This window comes from Rissa tridactyla, chromosome 7 (assembly GCF_028500815.1).
Source record: "Rissa tridactyla isolate bRisTri1 chromosome 7, bRisTri1.patW.cur.20221130, whole genome shotgun sequence".
In the NCBI taxonomy this organism is placed as follows: Eukaryota; Metazoa; Chordata; class Aves; order Charadriiformes; family Laridae; genus Rissa; species Rissa tridactyla.
In genome coordinates, this window is record NC_071472.1 from 28,412,605 (window position 1) to 28,429,187 (window position 16,583).

At 42.9% G+C, this 16,583-nt stretch overlaps 1 protein-coding gene across 6 annotated transcripts in view; it reads right to left on the reverse strand.

The window, feature by feature from the left end:
• SESTD1 (SEC14 and spectrin domain containing 1) overlaps positions 1 to 5,662 on the reverse strand; it is a 58,787-nt gene extending 53,125 nt beyond the window's left edge. Inside the window, exons 1-3 of one of the 6 annotated variants that reach the window (XM_054209230.1) lie at positions 5,429 to 5,662; positions 2,247 to 2,307; positions 1,494 to 1,596 (exon numbers count right to left, since the gene is read on the reverse strand). The gene's annotated coding sequence lies outside the window, so the exon portion shown is untranslated. Of the gene's footprint in view, positions 1 to 1,493; positions 1,597 to 2,246; positions 2,308 to 3,923; positions 4,818 to 5,067; positions 5,366 to 5,428 lie in introns of those variants that run through there. The other 5 variants (XM_054209224.1, XM_054209226.1, XM_054209225.1 and 2 more) reach the window with 5 other exon arrangements.
• Between the last annotated feature and the right edge of the window lie 10,921 nt (positions 5,663 to 16,583).

The following is a 16,583-nucleotide window of genomic DNA, read 5'->3' on the forward strand; positions in this document are numbered from 1 at the left end:
TCATCCCCCTGTACTCGGCACTGGTGAGGCCCCACCTCGAGTACTGCGTTCAGTTTTGGGCCCCTCGCTACAAGAGGGACATTGAGGTGTTGGAGCGTGTCCAGAGAAGGGCTACAAAGCTGGTGAGGGGTCTGGAGGACAAACCTTATGAAGAACGACTGAGGGAGCTGGGGTTGTTCAGCATGGAGAAGAGGAGGCTGAGGGGAGACCTCATCACCCTCTACAACTACCTGAAAGGAGGCTGTAGAGAGATGGGGGCTGACCTCTTCTCCCTGGTGACAAGTGATAGGATGAGGGGAAACGGGTTCAAGTTACGTCAGGGGAGGTTTAGATTAGATATTAGGAAACATTTTTTCACTGAAAGGGTTATTAAACATTGGAATAGGCTGCCCAGGGAGGTGGTGGATTCACCATCCCTGGAGGTGTTTAAAAAAAGGGTAGATGGGGCACTTAGGGACATGGTTTAGAAGTGGCTCTTGTCAGGGTAGGCTAAAGGTTGGACTCGATGATCTTAAAGGTCCCTTCCAACCTCAACAATTCTATGATTCTATGAATAAATAAGTAATTTCAGAACTTTGCTAATCTTAACCAGACATGAAGTTAGAAGAGAATGAAATATGCTAGACCTGGTACATAAACATCCTGTTCGTTCACATTTTTAAGTTTCAAAATATTTCAGAATTACATAAATTCATTGCTTTACAAAATAAAAATAATTATCTATGCTGCTCTTGAATTACTGTGTGAAAGAGAAATAAATCTTTCTTTAACTTGCACAGATGTCTTCAGTTTTTGTACTCATGCTAAAAATTCTGAATATTTCAGCTGCAAACCACAAATTAAATTGGCCACAGCAACCACCTGCAGTAACCACAGCACCTCTCCCTCTCTCACATCCCCTCAAAACAAAACATGTAGCATTCCACTATCATAAATCAATAAGTGGTCACACACTTCAGAGAATACAAAATCAAGCTAAACTGCCATCTGGAGCATCTTGCATGGATGCAACACATACATTTTCCACTGATACTATTTTCTAGGGCCAAGTTAGAATGTAACATGACAGAATTAGCAAACACTATGCTAGCAGAGAGAAAACAGACAACCCGCATTGAGGGTATACTGATTAGAAAGAAAACATCGCTTTTACCAACACCTAAAAGTAGATAAGCCATGGCAATTTTCATCTACCTATTATGTGTACTGACTCTTTCCCTCAAGAAGAGCTGTTTATTTTCTCAAGTTCAGCCATACATATCATTTATTGACCAAAACATCAAATTAACATCAAATCCATTTATCTTATTCTTCCAACACTTTTTTCCAGTCTTAATTGGTCTGGTCAACATTTATCCTTCATATCTCTCTAAGAACATATCTCAAATTCAACTCTGTCAACACCACAGGAGTTTAGCTTGGCTCCTAATTCTCACATGCCTAATACCTCTATCTCCCTGTAATCATTGATTCTGTGAAGCCCTAAGTCATACCTTCATCTCCTCTTAACTATTGTAATTTCCTCCTTAATGGGTTCTTTATGTCCCAGCGTTCCAAACTCCAGCTTGTCCAAAATGCAGCAGCTCATCTTCTCACCTAGAAACAGGAAAACAACACTCCATATTGATTTTCACTTGCTTCCTTGTTGAGTTTAGAGTCTGCCATAAGGATATCCTCACTTCAAAATCTCTTACTCATTTAGTCTAAAGAGTAAAAACTTTGCCAGTGCGTTTTTCTATTTGTTCAGTCAAGGTGCTTGAGTCCCTTGTTTCTCTTCTGTGCACAAGCTTATCAACCCCATCAGAGCAGCAACAATCTACCTCAATGCTTTTAAAACTTCGCCCCTTACTCTCACCCACAACCACAGCTCCATCTTTAAATTAGAATTCACATATCTCCAGTCTTATGCCTATAAACCCTCTAAGCCATTTACAAAAACTACTGTGTGAGACACCAACACCATAAGACACTGTAACACAAGCCACACAATTTCATAGTATCTAAGTCAAACTATGTAACACAGCTTCAGTATCAAAAGCTGTTTGTAAAAGCACTTTTACAAAATCTCAAGACAAAAACAAACTAAAATTAAAGAAGGCATGAGTTACAGCCTAAATAAGTTTGTGCAGAAACAATTGCAAAGATATTGTTCTATACAGTGTATTCTTCAGTGTCAAAGCTTCATAAGAAACAAATATATTGCATGAAAATTTTAAAGATCTTATTTTAGAAGACATTGATCTTACCATTGGCACTGGAACACAACGCTCTGTTACGGATACAAGTTTGAGCTCTAGATCCCGGATTCTGCAAATTTAAATGAAAAAATATTTGACCATATTTTTAGATGTTAATCCTCAATCTAAAACTTCATTTCCTTGGAGGCTGAAAACACGGGTTTATTACAAAGCTACATGGTAGGGGAGTCAACATTTCTATTATACTTTCACAAATACTTGTAAGCTAGGCATTCAAGTTGAGTGGGACAGCAGGAATCCCGTATTTTCTACCAAAACATATGGTAGACATCAACATTGTTTATAATTAGCAGGCAATACTCCTGAGGCAGCACCGGAAGCAGTGGGAAAGTAACAGGAACCAGAATCCTTGTAGTATGCTTTCAGTCAGAGGTAATCTACACAGAGTTTTAGGCAAAATCAAAACTAGAACGATGTTAGTGGTTTTTTGTGAAAAGGGGAAGAAGGTATTCTTACAAACTAAGTTAATCGCTGCTATAAAATTTAAAAAGGCAAATTATAACTTGAATTAAAAAATGTGAGTTGTCCTTATTTGTATTAGAAGATGCAGAATTAAGAGATAAGCATCAAACGTACAACCTCAGGAAATGCTTTAAGACTTGAGCATGAAGCCTCGCAACTGAATAAATTCCACCCACCAACAAAATCCAAAAACTCAAGTAGTATACACTGTGTTGCAGGCAAAGCCAAAATGCTAAACACATTTCATAGGTTTTCCAGTTACTCAGATGCAGCAGTCATTACTGTAATCTCTCTCACAAGAAGTTCTAAATTTAAAAAAAAAATGCATTACTGGAAGTTTTCTAGTCAAATACCCTAGCAGCCTTAAAAAGCATGGAGGGAAGGCAAGAAAACACACACGTAGATCAGGAGCAAGACTATGAATATTAAGTGCTCAAGATAGCTTGAACAGAGACGTGGTGGAAATCCTGCAACATCATTTCTTACCCCTACAAGACCTTAGGGTAGGCTTTGCGTACTTTATCAGAAGCTACCTATTGAAGGTGTTCTATATTTCCCCAGCCACTCATAGTCACTGGGAAATAAAGATGTTCCTCTTCATACTCTAGTCTTAAGGACTCTTGACAGTTACGTAGCATTGTATTGAAGTTCACCATTATGTGTGTATCTAGTCTCTTCCAGAAGTACCTCCAGTTCCCCTCCTACTACCATTCCCAAGCAGCAGCCAACTGAAACTGAGCTGAACTTTACCTGACTCCTTTATTCTGCTGCTGGAAAATAACAAAACTATGTACACTTCCCCTGTTTATGTAAACTTTACTGAAAAGTGTGATTCCACAGCCAATTTAGAATTATAGCCTACACCTCCAGGAGATATCACAGCATTGTTTCTTGTAAGAAATTTAAAAATGCATATATTTTCTTCTCTTAACTTTTGCTTCTAGGAAGACTGATGTTACAGATCATCTAAACTGCAAATACAATATCATCTATGAGCATGCTACTTTAGGAAAAACAGTTAGCTGAGGTGATTTTACAGGATTTTTCAAATAGTAAACTACAATGTAAAGAACTGTGCAAAATCCTAAAATTCATCACTAAAGAACACTGTAATTACTCCTAGTTTTGGAGTTTTGGTGAGGAGGTCTGGGGTGGGTTTCCCCCCCACTCCCCTGACAGAGCAAATCATGTTCAGCATCTTACCAGCAAGCAGTAGGCCTCTCTGGCCAAGCTTCAGTTCTACTCTGTGGTCCACCATTCCCCTTTTCTCCTCCTTAAGTTTCTGCTTTGTACAGACAACAGGACTAGGACTATAAAAACTCACACTCAGAAAAATGAGAACCCTTATTAGCACGGAAGTTCATCACCATCACTGTTCCTATAATGTAATAACACTATCCATTATTTACTATATACTGAATCTTTGCAGACAGTGTCACAGAATGGGGAAAGGGGGAGGAAAAAACCCACTACTTCCTCATCACAGTGGATTTTAATGTGTGAATTAAGTCAACATCCAATTGTTAGGACAATGCAGACACTGCAATACTAAAAATGCAGAAGACCAGTATTTCCTTTGGGGTGAAGAAAGATGAAAGAACAACTGACAAAAGCATCTACTAATACCCATCCATGAAAACCTTACCGATTTTGCTCATTAAAAAATTACAAAAACTCAAAAAACAAAGAACCATTCTCCACTAATTGTCTCCACTCTTGCTTCCGTACACTCGTTCAAATTCTTTAAGAAAAAAGGGTGCTTTAGAGCATCTCCTTCCTAGAGCTGCCTGGCTAAAAAGCTCTGTTAGGGGGCAGCAAGGGATACCATATTTAGCGGGGGAAAGGCAAAATTGCTAGACAATGGACCTGTCAAAAATCAAAGAAACAGCAACCATGGCTCTGAGCAACCACTGCTTCAGCAGTGAATCAGCTTCCCGATCAGGCAGCGCTTCCAGAAGCCCAGGAGCGCCCGACGCCGAGGCAGTGACACGGCCGTGACTCGTCGCCCCGAGCCCGCCGCCCGCACTGACCAGCGGCCGCGCACCGGGGAAATCCCCGCGAGAAGCCGAGTGGATCGGCGAGGCGGGGAGCCGCCTCCCGCCCTCGGCTGCCCCTCCGGGGAACTCTCCCTTGCCCGAAGCCCTCTCCTGCCTTCCTTCCCGAGCCTGCCGGGACACCGGCGAGAGGGGGCCGCCGCCCTCCCGCCGCCCGCACAAAGGCAGGCCCCGCCGGCGGCGGCGGCCACTCGGGAGCCCCCCCCGCCCCGGCCACCGCGGCCACGTATGTAGCGGGGCGGCACGAACAACACCCAAACCTGTTGCGCGGGTTCCCCCTGGGCCGTACCGACCTGCCGTGCCCCCGGCCCGGGGACAGCCGGCAGCACCCACAAAGGGACAGTGAAAAGCGGGGGAGACGAGATTCGCAGGCAGCCGCCAGGTACCCCGTTAGCCCGCCTGCCTGCCGCGGGGAGGCGGCGCCGGCCGGGGAGGCCACGCTGCCCTGCCGCTGCCCGGACCACCGCCGCCCCCCGGGAGGGCCGGGAGCCAGCCGCCGACCGACGGAGCGGGGCGCCCCGCAGGTCCAACCCCGCCACCCAGGGAACAAAGCGCGGGCAGGCCGCGGGGCCTTGCGCTGCGCCCGGGCCCGCCGGGCCGCCCCCTCAGCAGGGCTGAGGCGAGAGAGGAGCCCCTCCGGACGCGGCTACTCACCCGGCTCCGGCGCTCCGGGTGCCCGGGCTGTGAGGGACGCCGGCGGCAGGGCGGGCGGGCGCGGGGCGGAGCCTGGACCCGCCCGCTCCGGCCAGGCTGCGGCGGCCGCCCTCAGCCGCCTCGCACCGCCTCGCTGGCCCGCCAGCAGCCCCCGGGGACGGGCTCCGACCCCTCCCCCGTCGGCAAGGAGACGGCGAGCACCAGGCGCTGCCAGGCCCGCCCCCGCTCCGCTGCCCTCGCCTCGGCCCCTTCCTCCGCCTGCGGGGCGCGGATCCCCCGGTACAGCCCGCCCCCCTCCGCGGAGCCGCCGCGGCAGCTGCGCGGGAGCCCGGCCCGGCTGAGCGATGGCAAGGCGGAGCCCCACCCCGCCGGGAGACAATGGGCCGCCGCCGCCGCCCCGCTAGGGGGTGCCGAGCGCAGCGCCCCGCAGGCCGCGGCCCCGCCAGAGCCCCTTCCCGCCGCCCCGGCCTCCTGTCAGGAGCCGAGGGGCCGTTAGGAATAACCCGGCGTGGGACAGTCTGAGCGACTACCGGGTTTTTAGTGCTAGCAGTAGTCGCGCTTTGCTGTTTGGAGAGAGATACATGTGCGTGAGCGGGTGTTGAGTGGAAGTCAAATTGATGGCAGGTGAGAACTGGTCGTTGATGGCGCCTCAGGCTGATGTCGGCTTCCACCTGCGGCTCTTTGCTATCGGTGTTGCAGTAGTCGCACAAGCGACCTGCGCTTTATTTCCCCCCGGTTGCAGCTAATAACCTGTCATCTGTGCAGGTGCCTGGACAAACATGCTGAAACTCCGTCACGCCAAGGCTGAAATAATACAAGGAAAAATGTGGAAAGAAATGCTATGGAGAAAGCCAGCCAGGACACTTGTCTTGCTTTCAGTCTAACTGGCCTAGGTCAAGTTGCTGTCAGTCTTAAATCTCTTGGTGAACATGTCATTTTTAGGCTACATAATGGCTCTTAAAAAGCAAATTGGCTTCTGCAAGCTCTATCTTAGCAGTAATCTTGCTCTTGTCATTTGCAGAGCAACTGTATATTATTTACTATATCTTATTCCATATTGGAGAATTGTCTTGTGTGGGCTTGGTTTCTCCCCTTAAAATCCAGTTTGTAAAACCGCCACCGCTCGCTTCCCTTCCCGGTAGCTGCCAGTCAGCATGAGCTGTAGGAATTGCCCTCAGAGCACCATCGGGGCACGCCTGTGGAACTGACCTCACCCTCTGCCTCTGCTGACTCAGAAAGCTGACCCTCTCTCAGCAGCACCACTCATTGGACATGCAAGAGCTAAAGATAAAGAATTATCATTAAAATTTTCAGAGGAGGCCTGTCGGCCTCGAGAACATACCTTCTCTGTCAGGTCTTTCCTGAAAGAACACTTAACACAGCAACAGCAAAACAAGAGGAAGAGCAAAAAACTTCCCTAACAACCTTTAGAGATAAACAGAGATAATCTTTATCAGCTTCCCACAGAAAATAATTGCTGTAGAAAACCATATACATTAGTTTTTAGTTTATTAAATAAGGAGGAAATTTTTTTAAATATTTGTATGCACTAACGGTTTAAGAACGTGCCAGATACAACGTCAACGTCACTGTTCTACATTTATGCTTATTTATTGCATTCCTGTGGTCAGAAGGTAACACAATAGAAAGAAGCTTACACTATTCATCAACATTTACTTAAAATCCCACAGCCTGAATCCTTGTAATCTCTGACTGTAGGAAAAATAGTATTTCAGAACACAGGATAAGTGATGTGATGCCCAGCACTGATGTCCAGCTTAAGTGAAAACCCGGTGGAAGTCACTGACTTTCATCTTTAAAAGGAGCAAAACTGAAATCAACAAAGGGAAAGATACAGCTGACGGCCATACTGAGTTTTTCTTTGTCATTTCACACTTCTAAGAGCCTCTGCAGTGCAGACGTTACATTCCGTGTACCATTCCTGTCACGCAGCCTATACAATAAATGAAAGTACCTCTATTTATGACAAGGTTGTGCACTTTGGTTTGGCTGGTGGATCTCAAACTTTCCAGTAGGCATGAACTAATGAATACTAATAAACATTCTTATAGGGAGAGGAGAGGAGAGGAGAGGAGAGGGAGAGGGAGAGGGAGAGGGAGAGGGAGAGGGATGGAACGGAATTTTGGCCAAAAGGACACAGGCCTAACTTCTTATCCATTTTCCTGGTCACAGCTGGAATCTCTTCTCAATGACTGAAGGAGGCTTCTCCTCCTGCAGAGAGGAAGGGCAGAACTCTTGCAGGGGCTTCCAATGCTTTAAGACAGAGCAACCCAAAATTCATTCCCATTTATATTCTGTCTGGAGCTGTGCTAGTTTAAGCATCACGACATTGTAACAGGTTTTCTGACTTTTCTTTTCTGTGTATACTCTGCTGAGTGTTTGCCAGGACAGAATCTGAGATGATTAATTCTGTTTAACGTCATACCAGCAGTTTGGAGTTGTAGTTAATTGCCTTTGTGAACTACCAGTAAAAAGAAATCACAGTACATTTTTGTATCAAGGATCCATTTGATTTAAATGGCCCTTAATATAGGCCATTTTTCTCCAGCAGCCATGACAGATTTACTCAAATACAAATAAAAGTAAATAGGCTGAAAACATCCTGAGCTTTGGGCGCTGTGCTGCATGCCAGCACAACAGAGCCTTTGTTAGAGGCAGAGCAGAGCCCTCACAATGGAGTTGCTGCTTCCAGCTTCAGTTGCTGCACTTCCAGAAAAATCAGCCTTCAAAGAAAAACAAACCAACCCCCTGCCATGCTTCTAGTGGACACTAGCTCATCACCATGACACTGGTCCCAGGTGCCACCAGGAGTGACAGTGGCCATCCTGTGCAGCACCCCGTGGGTCCACTTGGCACCTTTGCTCTTACTTCGCTTGCCACCAGGCTCAGGGAGTCACTGCCGGGCACAGCCTTGCGGCAGGCAGGCTGGAAGTCCCTCACCTGGAGACATTTACTTCTTTGCTTCTTACTTGCTTCCACATCTCCATGCAATGGAGGAACAATTGTTTTCACCTGTAACACAAAAAAAAAGAGCGTGAGTAGTTAAATTATCGTAAACTAGCACTACCCAGCATAAGTGGCTACAGACATAACTTGCAGACCATCGCGATTCATGAATTGTATATACAGCAAATAAACAAATAACTATGTGCCGTAGGGTTAGTGTAGTCTGGCAGTGATGAATTATAAATAAAAACTGGAGAATGTTTTGTATGTTCATAACAAGATGGTATCATCGTATTCACGGGTAAGCAGCAGAGACATCTACTACTTTAAAGCCTTATGTATTTGTCATACAGCCAGATTCATGTTGGCAAAACAGTGGGAAAAGTCCCTTCTATGTTGATAAACAGTATTAGGAGGTTTGGGAAGTGGAAGTGACAGAAAAATATAAGCATTCAGTGCACATTCAAAACATCACAGAAACAAACAAAAGATCCGCTCCAGTACTCCGTGTGTGAGCTACCATTCACTGGCTTCTGAAGGTGGCCACATTCACCTGCTATTAGCATAAAAACCTGAAATGTCCTTATAAACACAAATACTAGTTTTTAATCCTGAACTGAGGAGAGATTGTTTCTTCTGCAACAATCAGCAACAAAGCCTTACATTGTGCTCTTAATAGAATTTGAAACTCGAGTCCCAAGTAGCCCAAACCCGTGAGACTGCATTTACTGATTAGCACAAGCAGAAAGCCCGGCACTCTGCAGAGGCAGCGCCTAGCAGGTTCTGAAGGATTTATGTTTCATTATATTCATACTTATCAAAGGGTGTATAAAACAATCTTTTAAATACCTATCTCATGTTGTCAATAATTTTGAAGATCTTCGGTTAAATTATTAAAAAAAAGAAAGAGAAAGCCTTTGTTTTGTAAAGGTCTTTGCATGAGTGACATGTCTGTAATGAGACAGCAGTATGAATCTTTGCAAGACTCCGAAAAAACTGGGGGGGGAGGGTGGGAGGGGAGTGTCTTTTTTTCCAATATGCTTCTTAGTGCTCACATAGAAACAATAAAGCATACTCTGATCTCATCATGTCCTTCCAAATACTAGAGGCTGTTGGACTGTATGTCCTGCAGCAAGCTCTGTGGTGACTTTTATTACCTTGTTTAATTACTTTTTATTTTCTATAAAATACAATCTTCATGACTTGTCCTTTCCTTCCTGCTGAGGAAATAAGGCTTTATTGTAAAAAAAAAATATAAAATAGAAGCCTAAAAGCTGCATTGCCTGGGTAGCAACCTGAGAATTGTTTAATGGGAAGCAAAGCTATCTGTGGTCAGTATCTTTCTGCCCAGGTTTTCCTCATGATTTCCTCACAAATTTATTTCATCTTGTGAAGAAGAAATGGTTTCTGGCTGGCAGTAGACTCCGAGCCTGTGTAATACAGGCGGGATGCCTTCCTTTCTACACAGGAAATCAGTCCAGCAGGTCTGGCTTGGGTCTCCTGTGCAATAACAAGGGTATGGATCTTGATCCTATCTCTGTAGCTTCAGTCAGAAGGTACGTGACAGCAAAATGGAGATGGGCAATGTCTCAGGTCATGTTTGTGGCTGCAAGGGAAGGAGATGAAAACAACCTCACCTGTCACGTTAGGTGCTTGTGCCATACCACTGAGCAGGTTTGGTGGGGTGTCTACAGCACACTGTGTCACTGGGTGGCTCAATCTGGTCAGGCATTACTGCTGTGGTGCTTGCTGAAGAAAAGGAACAACTGTGCTGACCATACTAGTTATCCCATGAGGTACAACAGCTCTGAGAACGCATGACTCTGAAATGCTAACTATACAAGTAACAGAGAGAGTGCTGGTGGTCAGTGGCATTTTGAACAACTCCCATACAAAGCACCTAATGTTCTGCTGGAGCCATATGGGCAGCTCCATGCTGCTTTCTTCTGCTTGCACCAAAAAAAGAAAGAACAGAGCTTATTCTAATGAGACTCACTGTCTCCCTGCAACTTGCTCGCTCTTTAATTAACAGTAGCCCGTAGAAGAACCTACATTCGATGTCACCATTATTTTTCCTTGCATTAGATTTACATTCAATTTCCAGCTCCAAAATGAACTATTGGCAGGTATAACAAAATTTTAGCAGCGTAAAGGAGGTTAGATGATAATGTATGTCAGAGATCAAGAAATAGGTGTCCTGTACTGTAGCTGTTACTTTGTGCAGTCTTAGAAAAGGGGAAAACAAAGGCAGCATTACAGTTTTTGTATGCATTCCCTATCTTTGGCGATTCTAGATTCTAGCACAGTTCTAACCAGGAGGTGTTAACGAGCATGTTCTTGAGAAAAACTTCTGTAGTTTTTTTCGGGGGGTCAGAATGGGAATCACTTGGAGAAAGAATAAATTGAAACCGATAAATTGTAGCGATAAGCCGAGGGGCAATGGTTTTAAACTAGAGCAGGGTAGGTTTAGATTAGACATTAGGAAGACGTTCTTTACAATGAGGGTGGTGAGACACTGGCACAGGTTGCCCAGAGAGGTGGTGGAGGCCCCATCCCTGGAGACATTCGAGGCCAGGCTTGATGAGGCTCTGAGCAGCCTTATCTAGTTGAAGATGTCCCTGCTTACTGCAGGGGGGTTGGACTAGATGGCCTTTAGAGGTCCCTTCCAACCCAACACATTCTATGATTCTATGAAAGGAGTTTCCCAATAACTTTTTTTTTCTGTAGCATCTCAATAGCAAATCTTTCTATGTTAACAAGAAGTGGTCAGTTGTGGATTTTAAATACATTCTTTGTATAGGTTCCTCTTCATATAGCCTGGATTTCTAACTTTACCAAGAGCAGCTGGCTTCCAGGGTGTATACTAACACTAATCACAATCATTGTTAGCAACAGTGAATTGAAAGAGGATAAAATACATGCTATTTTTAGAGGCAATAAGCCAGAGCTCTTCACTCTCAGAGAAAAGCCATTTTTAGGAGTAAGTGGCTGAGCTGGTTAAAATTCATCACTGTGTCTGCTAGCCTATGGATGTCCTTAAAGATTCATGACTTTATAGTTTATTATGTTTATTAAGCATTTAGGAGCTTTAAATTGTAACCTTTGGTGTAGGAGAGTGCTTATTTTATAGAGATTGCGTTATTCAGTGTTCAGTTACTCAGTATTCAGTGCTCACCCTGCATGTCAGAAATCCTCATCAAGAAAGACAGAATTTCACGGCTAAAACCCCGACTATTTTACCAAGGAAATGAATTACATCTGTAATTATAATTAAAAAGTAAAACATTTTTGAATGTGTGGAGGTAATTTCTCATTGCTTTATCAGAACTGTTGTGTACAAACTTTAATGCATTTTGAAAAAGCAGTCTCGAATATAATGAATTTGTTTATCCTTAACTTTCAAATATCTCTGAAATCAGAATGGCCAGGATTTTCAAACACATCCAAAAGCCCTAAGAACCTAATTGTGGGACCTGTTTCTAATCCACAGAGGTGGTTTAAAATCTCACTCATTGGTCCTGGTTTTGTTGTTGTTTTGTGTAGTTCAAAAGGATTTTGTAAACCTCTTGCTATATCACTTTTCTGCACACATACATCAGAAGTCATGGGCAATCAGGCTGCAATACCGATCTTATTCACAGAGGTCACACACATTACAAATAGGTTGTTAAAGTCATTCAGGCCACCTTGAGAATAAGGTGCTATTTAAATGGGATATGAATACTACTGTCTAATCCAAAGCGCTGTTAATTTTCTAGTCTGAGGCAAGGATTTCTTGAGCTTTTCGTCGTTACAGTATTTGGTGTTATACAAGAACTGAAATTTGGATGTAACTGTTGAGTACTAAATTAGCTACTTGGCACGTTGTCTTCTAGTACATGAGCATAATTTCAGAACAGCTCATACTGAGAGATGGGAAAAAAAATAGGGCAGAGATGAAGGAAATCACACAATTTTTACTTAATAAGGTAATACTGAAAAATTTTCGTAAAAGCAAATATTGTTGAAGAATGTTATCGTACACTGAGTTACTGTATGTAACAAAATTTTACAAAACATGAAAATTTACAGTTCTATATGTAAAAAAAAAAAAAAAGACAAAAACTCTTCCCTTACAGACCCATAGCAAATTTTACTTCAGCAAATGATCCTTTCTACAGAAAAGATCGTTAAAACTCCTCATATTCTTCCCATGAGCCAGTGAGCAGGTTGAAAACCCAATGTACTAAGAATTAAACTTTCAGTACTGTAAACTATAAGGAAACTTATCAGATGCACACAGGTGAAAGGAAAAGAATCTCAGGGAGCACACTCAGAGGCAGTGCCAGTCCTTGTGTGCAACTCCACTTTTAGGGCATGGCAGGGGTAGAAAACGTTTCTGTACTTACTTAGGTAAGAAATATAAAAACAGTCATTTTGTATACAACATGGTTTCTTATACTGTAACAAATATTGATGAGTACCTTATTGTTTTAATAGTATCTTTCTTGTAATGGTAATAAAGGTGTTTAAATCTACTTAGTTTTTCAGCATTAAGAGCTTAAGTTTAGTTATTTCTTAATATTCAACTGGTTTAGCCTCAGAGAGGCAGGAGTTGGGTGGACTCTTCTGCAGTTCGGTGCAGGGTACATAGCAGCCAACTCACAACTACCACGACAGCCTGTCTGTACCTACCCATCAAATCCATCCAGTCGATCTGTGTGGTTTGTAGATCCTTTTACGGTGAGCTATTCGAGCTGCGATGTTTGCTCTCAGACTGTACAGAAAAGGAACAGCTATTTGCAACATCATATGCTTGCCATCTTTCAGCAAAACTGTGGCAGTTCTATTCCTTTTCAGGTTTTGCAACCTTGTGTTTTGAGCTGGAGGAGGAAGCAGAATTCATAGCTAATGAAATGGCCATCTGGAGCTAGGGCTTTTCAGTTCTGTGTTTCTCTCGTGGATGTATTGCTTGCTAAGAGTTTGATACTATTACTGACTATTCTTGCTTATTTCTACACAGGCTCACGTTTCAGGATTTTTGAACCATTTGGTCTAACTGAATCAGAAGTGTATTTGGAATGTCGACATAGTTGAACCAATACAATAAATGTAGAGCTGTGAGATTGTTTTGCATAAGCATTGTGCAAGGACTGTGCTAGTTTCACATGATTTTATGAAACAATTGGTTTTCATTCATTCTTCTCTGAAACCCTTTTTCATAACTGACTGGGGCTATGTCCTCTAGTAATAACCAGCAACTGGAACCAGACTACTGTTAGCATTTTATTCCTGAAAGCAAATATTGTGCTTATAATTTGCTACCCTGTATTTATGAAAGCCTGTGTGATAAGAATCTGGAATAAAATAGCAAAAAAACCCCAAACCAAACTATAGAAAGTTAGAATTCTCACGACTGGCAAGAAACATGTGAGTTTTCCATATCTTGACATTGCAGCAAATTGTCCTAATGAACCTTCCTGCTTAAAATTCATGAGCACACTAAGCACGTGCAGTCAGAAGGAGGATGCTTTTAAAGCTTCCTTAGCATAAACAGGCCCCATCTGTTTTCATTGGCTTTTGTACCGTCTGGGCCATCTATTAGCCCTTCACAGAAACATGTCCTTATGCCCGTTGGTTCTTGTCAGCAGTGCTAGTGCCAGCTCTTCCCCTATACCTTCCTCAATGTCCTCACTGCCTCAGGTGAAGTCCTTTTCTGAACTCTAAACTTGCTGGCCTGTTTAGTGCCTGGAGTTTATCGCTTCAGTGTTGTGCCATAAGGGTAGTAAAGAGCCTTCTCAGCTCTGCCTTCAGCTGACAGTAGAAACTTTGTTATCCATTTCTGTGTTTTGGTTTCTTCCCTGCTCTAAACATGTTTTAGGTTTAGCTCAGAATTCTCTCACTGCGTCCACGCTGCCTGTCTACCCGTCCCTCTGTCACCTGGAAGATGGCACGTGTCTCTCCATCCTCCCACCTACAGGCAGGCTCTCCTCCATGGCTGGTCATCTCAGGCCAGAGCTTGATAAGCCCTCCTGTCATTTGCACCTGCCCCTCTCGCCACTGCCTTTTGCATGGTGAATTTTAATCTGTGCAGCTACACATTGAACCAGGCTGGAGAAAACTAAGATCAAAAATAGCTTCTCTCCGTCCCCCCCCAAGTTGATTCAATCATCACCTTCACCAAAGGAAGTATTCATCAGACTCCACCTCGAGTTAAAAAGTAAATCCTTCCTGTTGTCATACATGCCCTTCCCTCCGAGTGCTCGGTCAGCCCTGTGCGCCTTTCCTAGTGTCAATCCTTGACTTCAGTAGTCCTCTCTCCAAACATCTTTCTGTTGTTTAATAAATTGGACTAGCCAGGGTTTTCTAAGTGGCTGCTGTCCCGTTCTTCAAACAGCTTCCACCTGAAGTGCAACCAGCGAAATTCAGGGCTCCTTCAGTATTCCAGTTTTTGAACGTGGGTCACAAACTCTGGCAGCAAGCAGCAGAATACACATTTGCTGTGATATTTAGTAATACAGAAATGTTTTGAGATCAATCACAATTTGTTAGCTGCGCAGAGATTCCCCAGGCAGTTACGTATGACTTCTTCCTTCATTCGTTTTAGTTTTCAACTCAGTGTACGAAATTAAACCATTTTTGATAGAATGGGAAGAAAAGCCTTTTCATAATTCTTGTTCCAGTCCTGCTAAGCCTCATAAGCATAATTAGTGCTCTTGTCTTTATAATTCAAGGTGACTACTCATGTATATGAAGTTACTTGTTTGAGTAAAATATCTGCAGAATTAGATATTTTTTTTTGTGCTGGAGTGCAAATCTTGTAATCAGGTCTGTATAGGTAGCCACTACTGACGAGAAGCCCTATTCATTTCAAACAGTTCTGTAGCTCCACTGGCAGGAGCGTGGGCTGGGCTTTAGATCACCTATAAACCATGGAAGTATATGAGCAATATAAAAGATTTTAAATCAGATTTCTAATGACCAGAGGTCTTTCGGAATAGCACAATCAGCTTCTAGCTGCATGAAATACGAGTCAAACTGCCAAACCTGCCTGTGGATGTCTCTGTTCTGCAAAGCAGACATTAGAGGCCAGACCCAGGTGGCTCTTAACAAAGGCAGTTCACCTCCCAGAGCCAGAGCGTAGGGAATATTTCCCAGATCATACCTGAAAATGCACAGCGTTTCATTGCTTCTCTCGCAGAGCAGGACGCAGATACTCAGTTTTAAACATTTGCAGCATCTAATCAGCAGCAAAGCAAAACTCTAAAGTCTTTGCGTTGTTGTAGTTGGTAAATAAAACATTGTATTTGAGTTTAATCTAGATTATGCCTCAAAATTTTCACCCTTGAATAGATTTCAAGTTTTTCTATTCTGCATATTCATTAATATCCTTATTTTTATCATTGGCCACCATGCATTTTTTTCAATTACATTTTTAGGCTTCCCTGGCAGAGCATGCCTTCAAAAGATATTAATAAACTACCGTTTCCTCAGTGCTGAGTCGCGGCACAATCTTTTAAAAATACAATCTGCATCTCTAATTTCAGGTTTAAATGCAAAAGAAAAGATTTTGCTCTTTGCTTTGCAAAAATCCCTTTAAGAGTGTCTGTTTAAGGAATCAAACATAAATTTTCTAATGTGCAAAATATTTACTGTTCGTTGCAGTGAAAGGATTGTACATTTTTAATATGATCATAGTCTCATTTTCATTTATTATTTTATTAACAATAAACACCAGCAATAATAAATTTTATATATATAGTAGTTAGGTATAACAAGGTTACATCCAATCATAAGGAAACTAAACAACCTAATAAGAGCATATGATTACTTTTACAGTATTAAATCAATAAATAAGCTCTGCTTATTGGTAATGGAAATAGGCTGCATGCCATTATTTTTCAAACAATTATAATACAGGAATCATACTTCCTTTTAAAATTCTATTTACACATAAAAAAGCAGAACACACGCTTGCCAACAAATTTCACATCTATTTTACTGGGAAGGGAAATAATTTCACAGCCGTTTTGAAAGCTTAGACGTCTGTAAGCCATTCCAGTGAAAATTTTTATTGATCTAGAGGTTTTCAGTTGTTCAGAAAAATGAGGAGGCTGCAAAAACATTAGCACAGGAGGAAACTGCAGTTATGGTCACATTATTTATGAACTTTATAACAAAATAAGCCTGATGTTGGCTCAACTTTCAT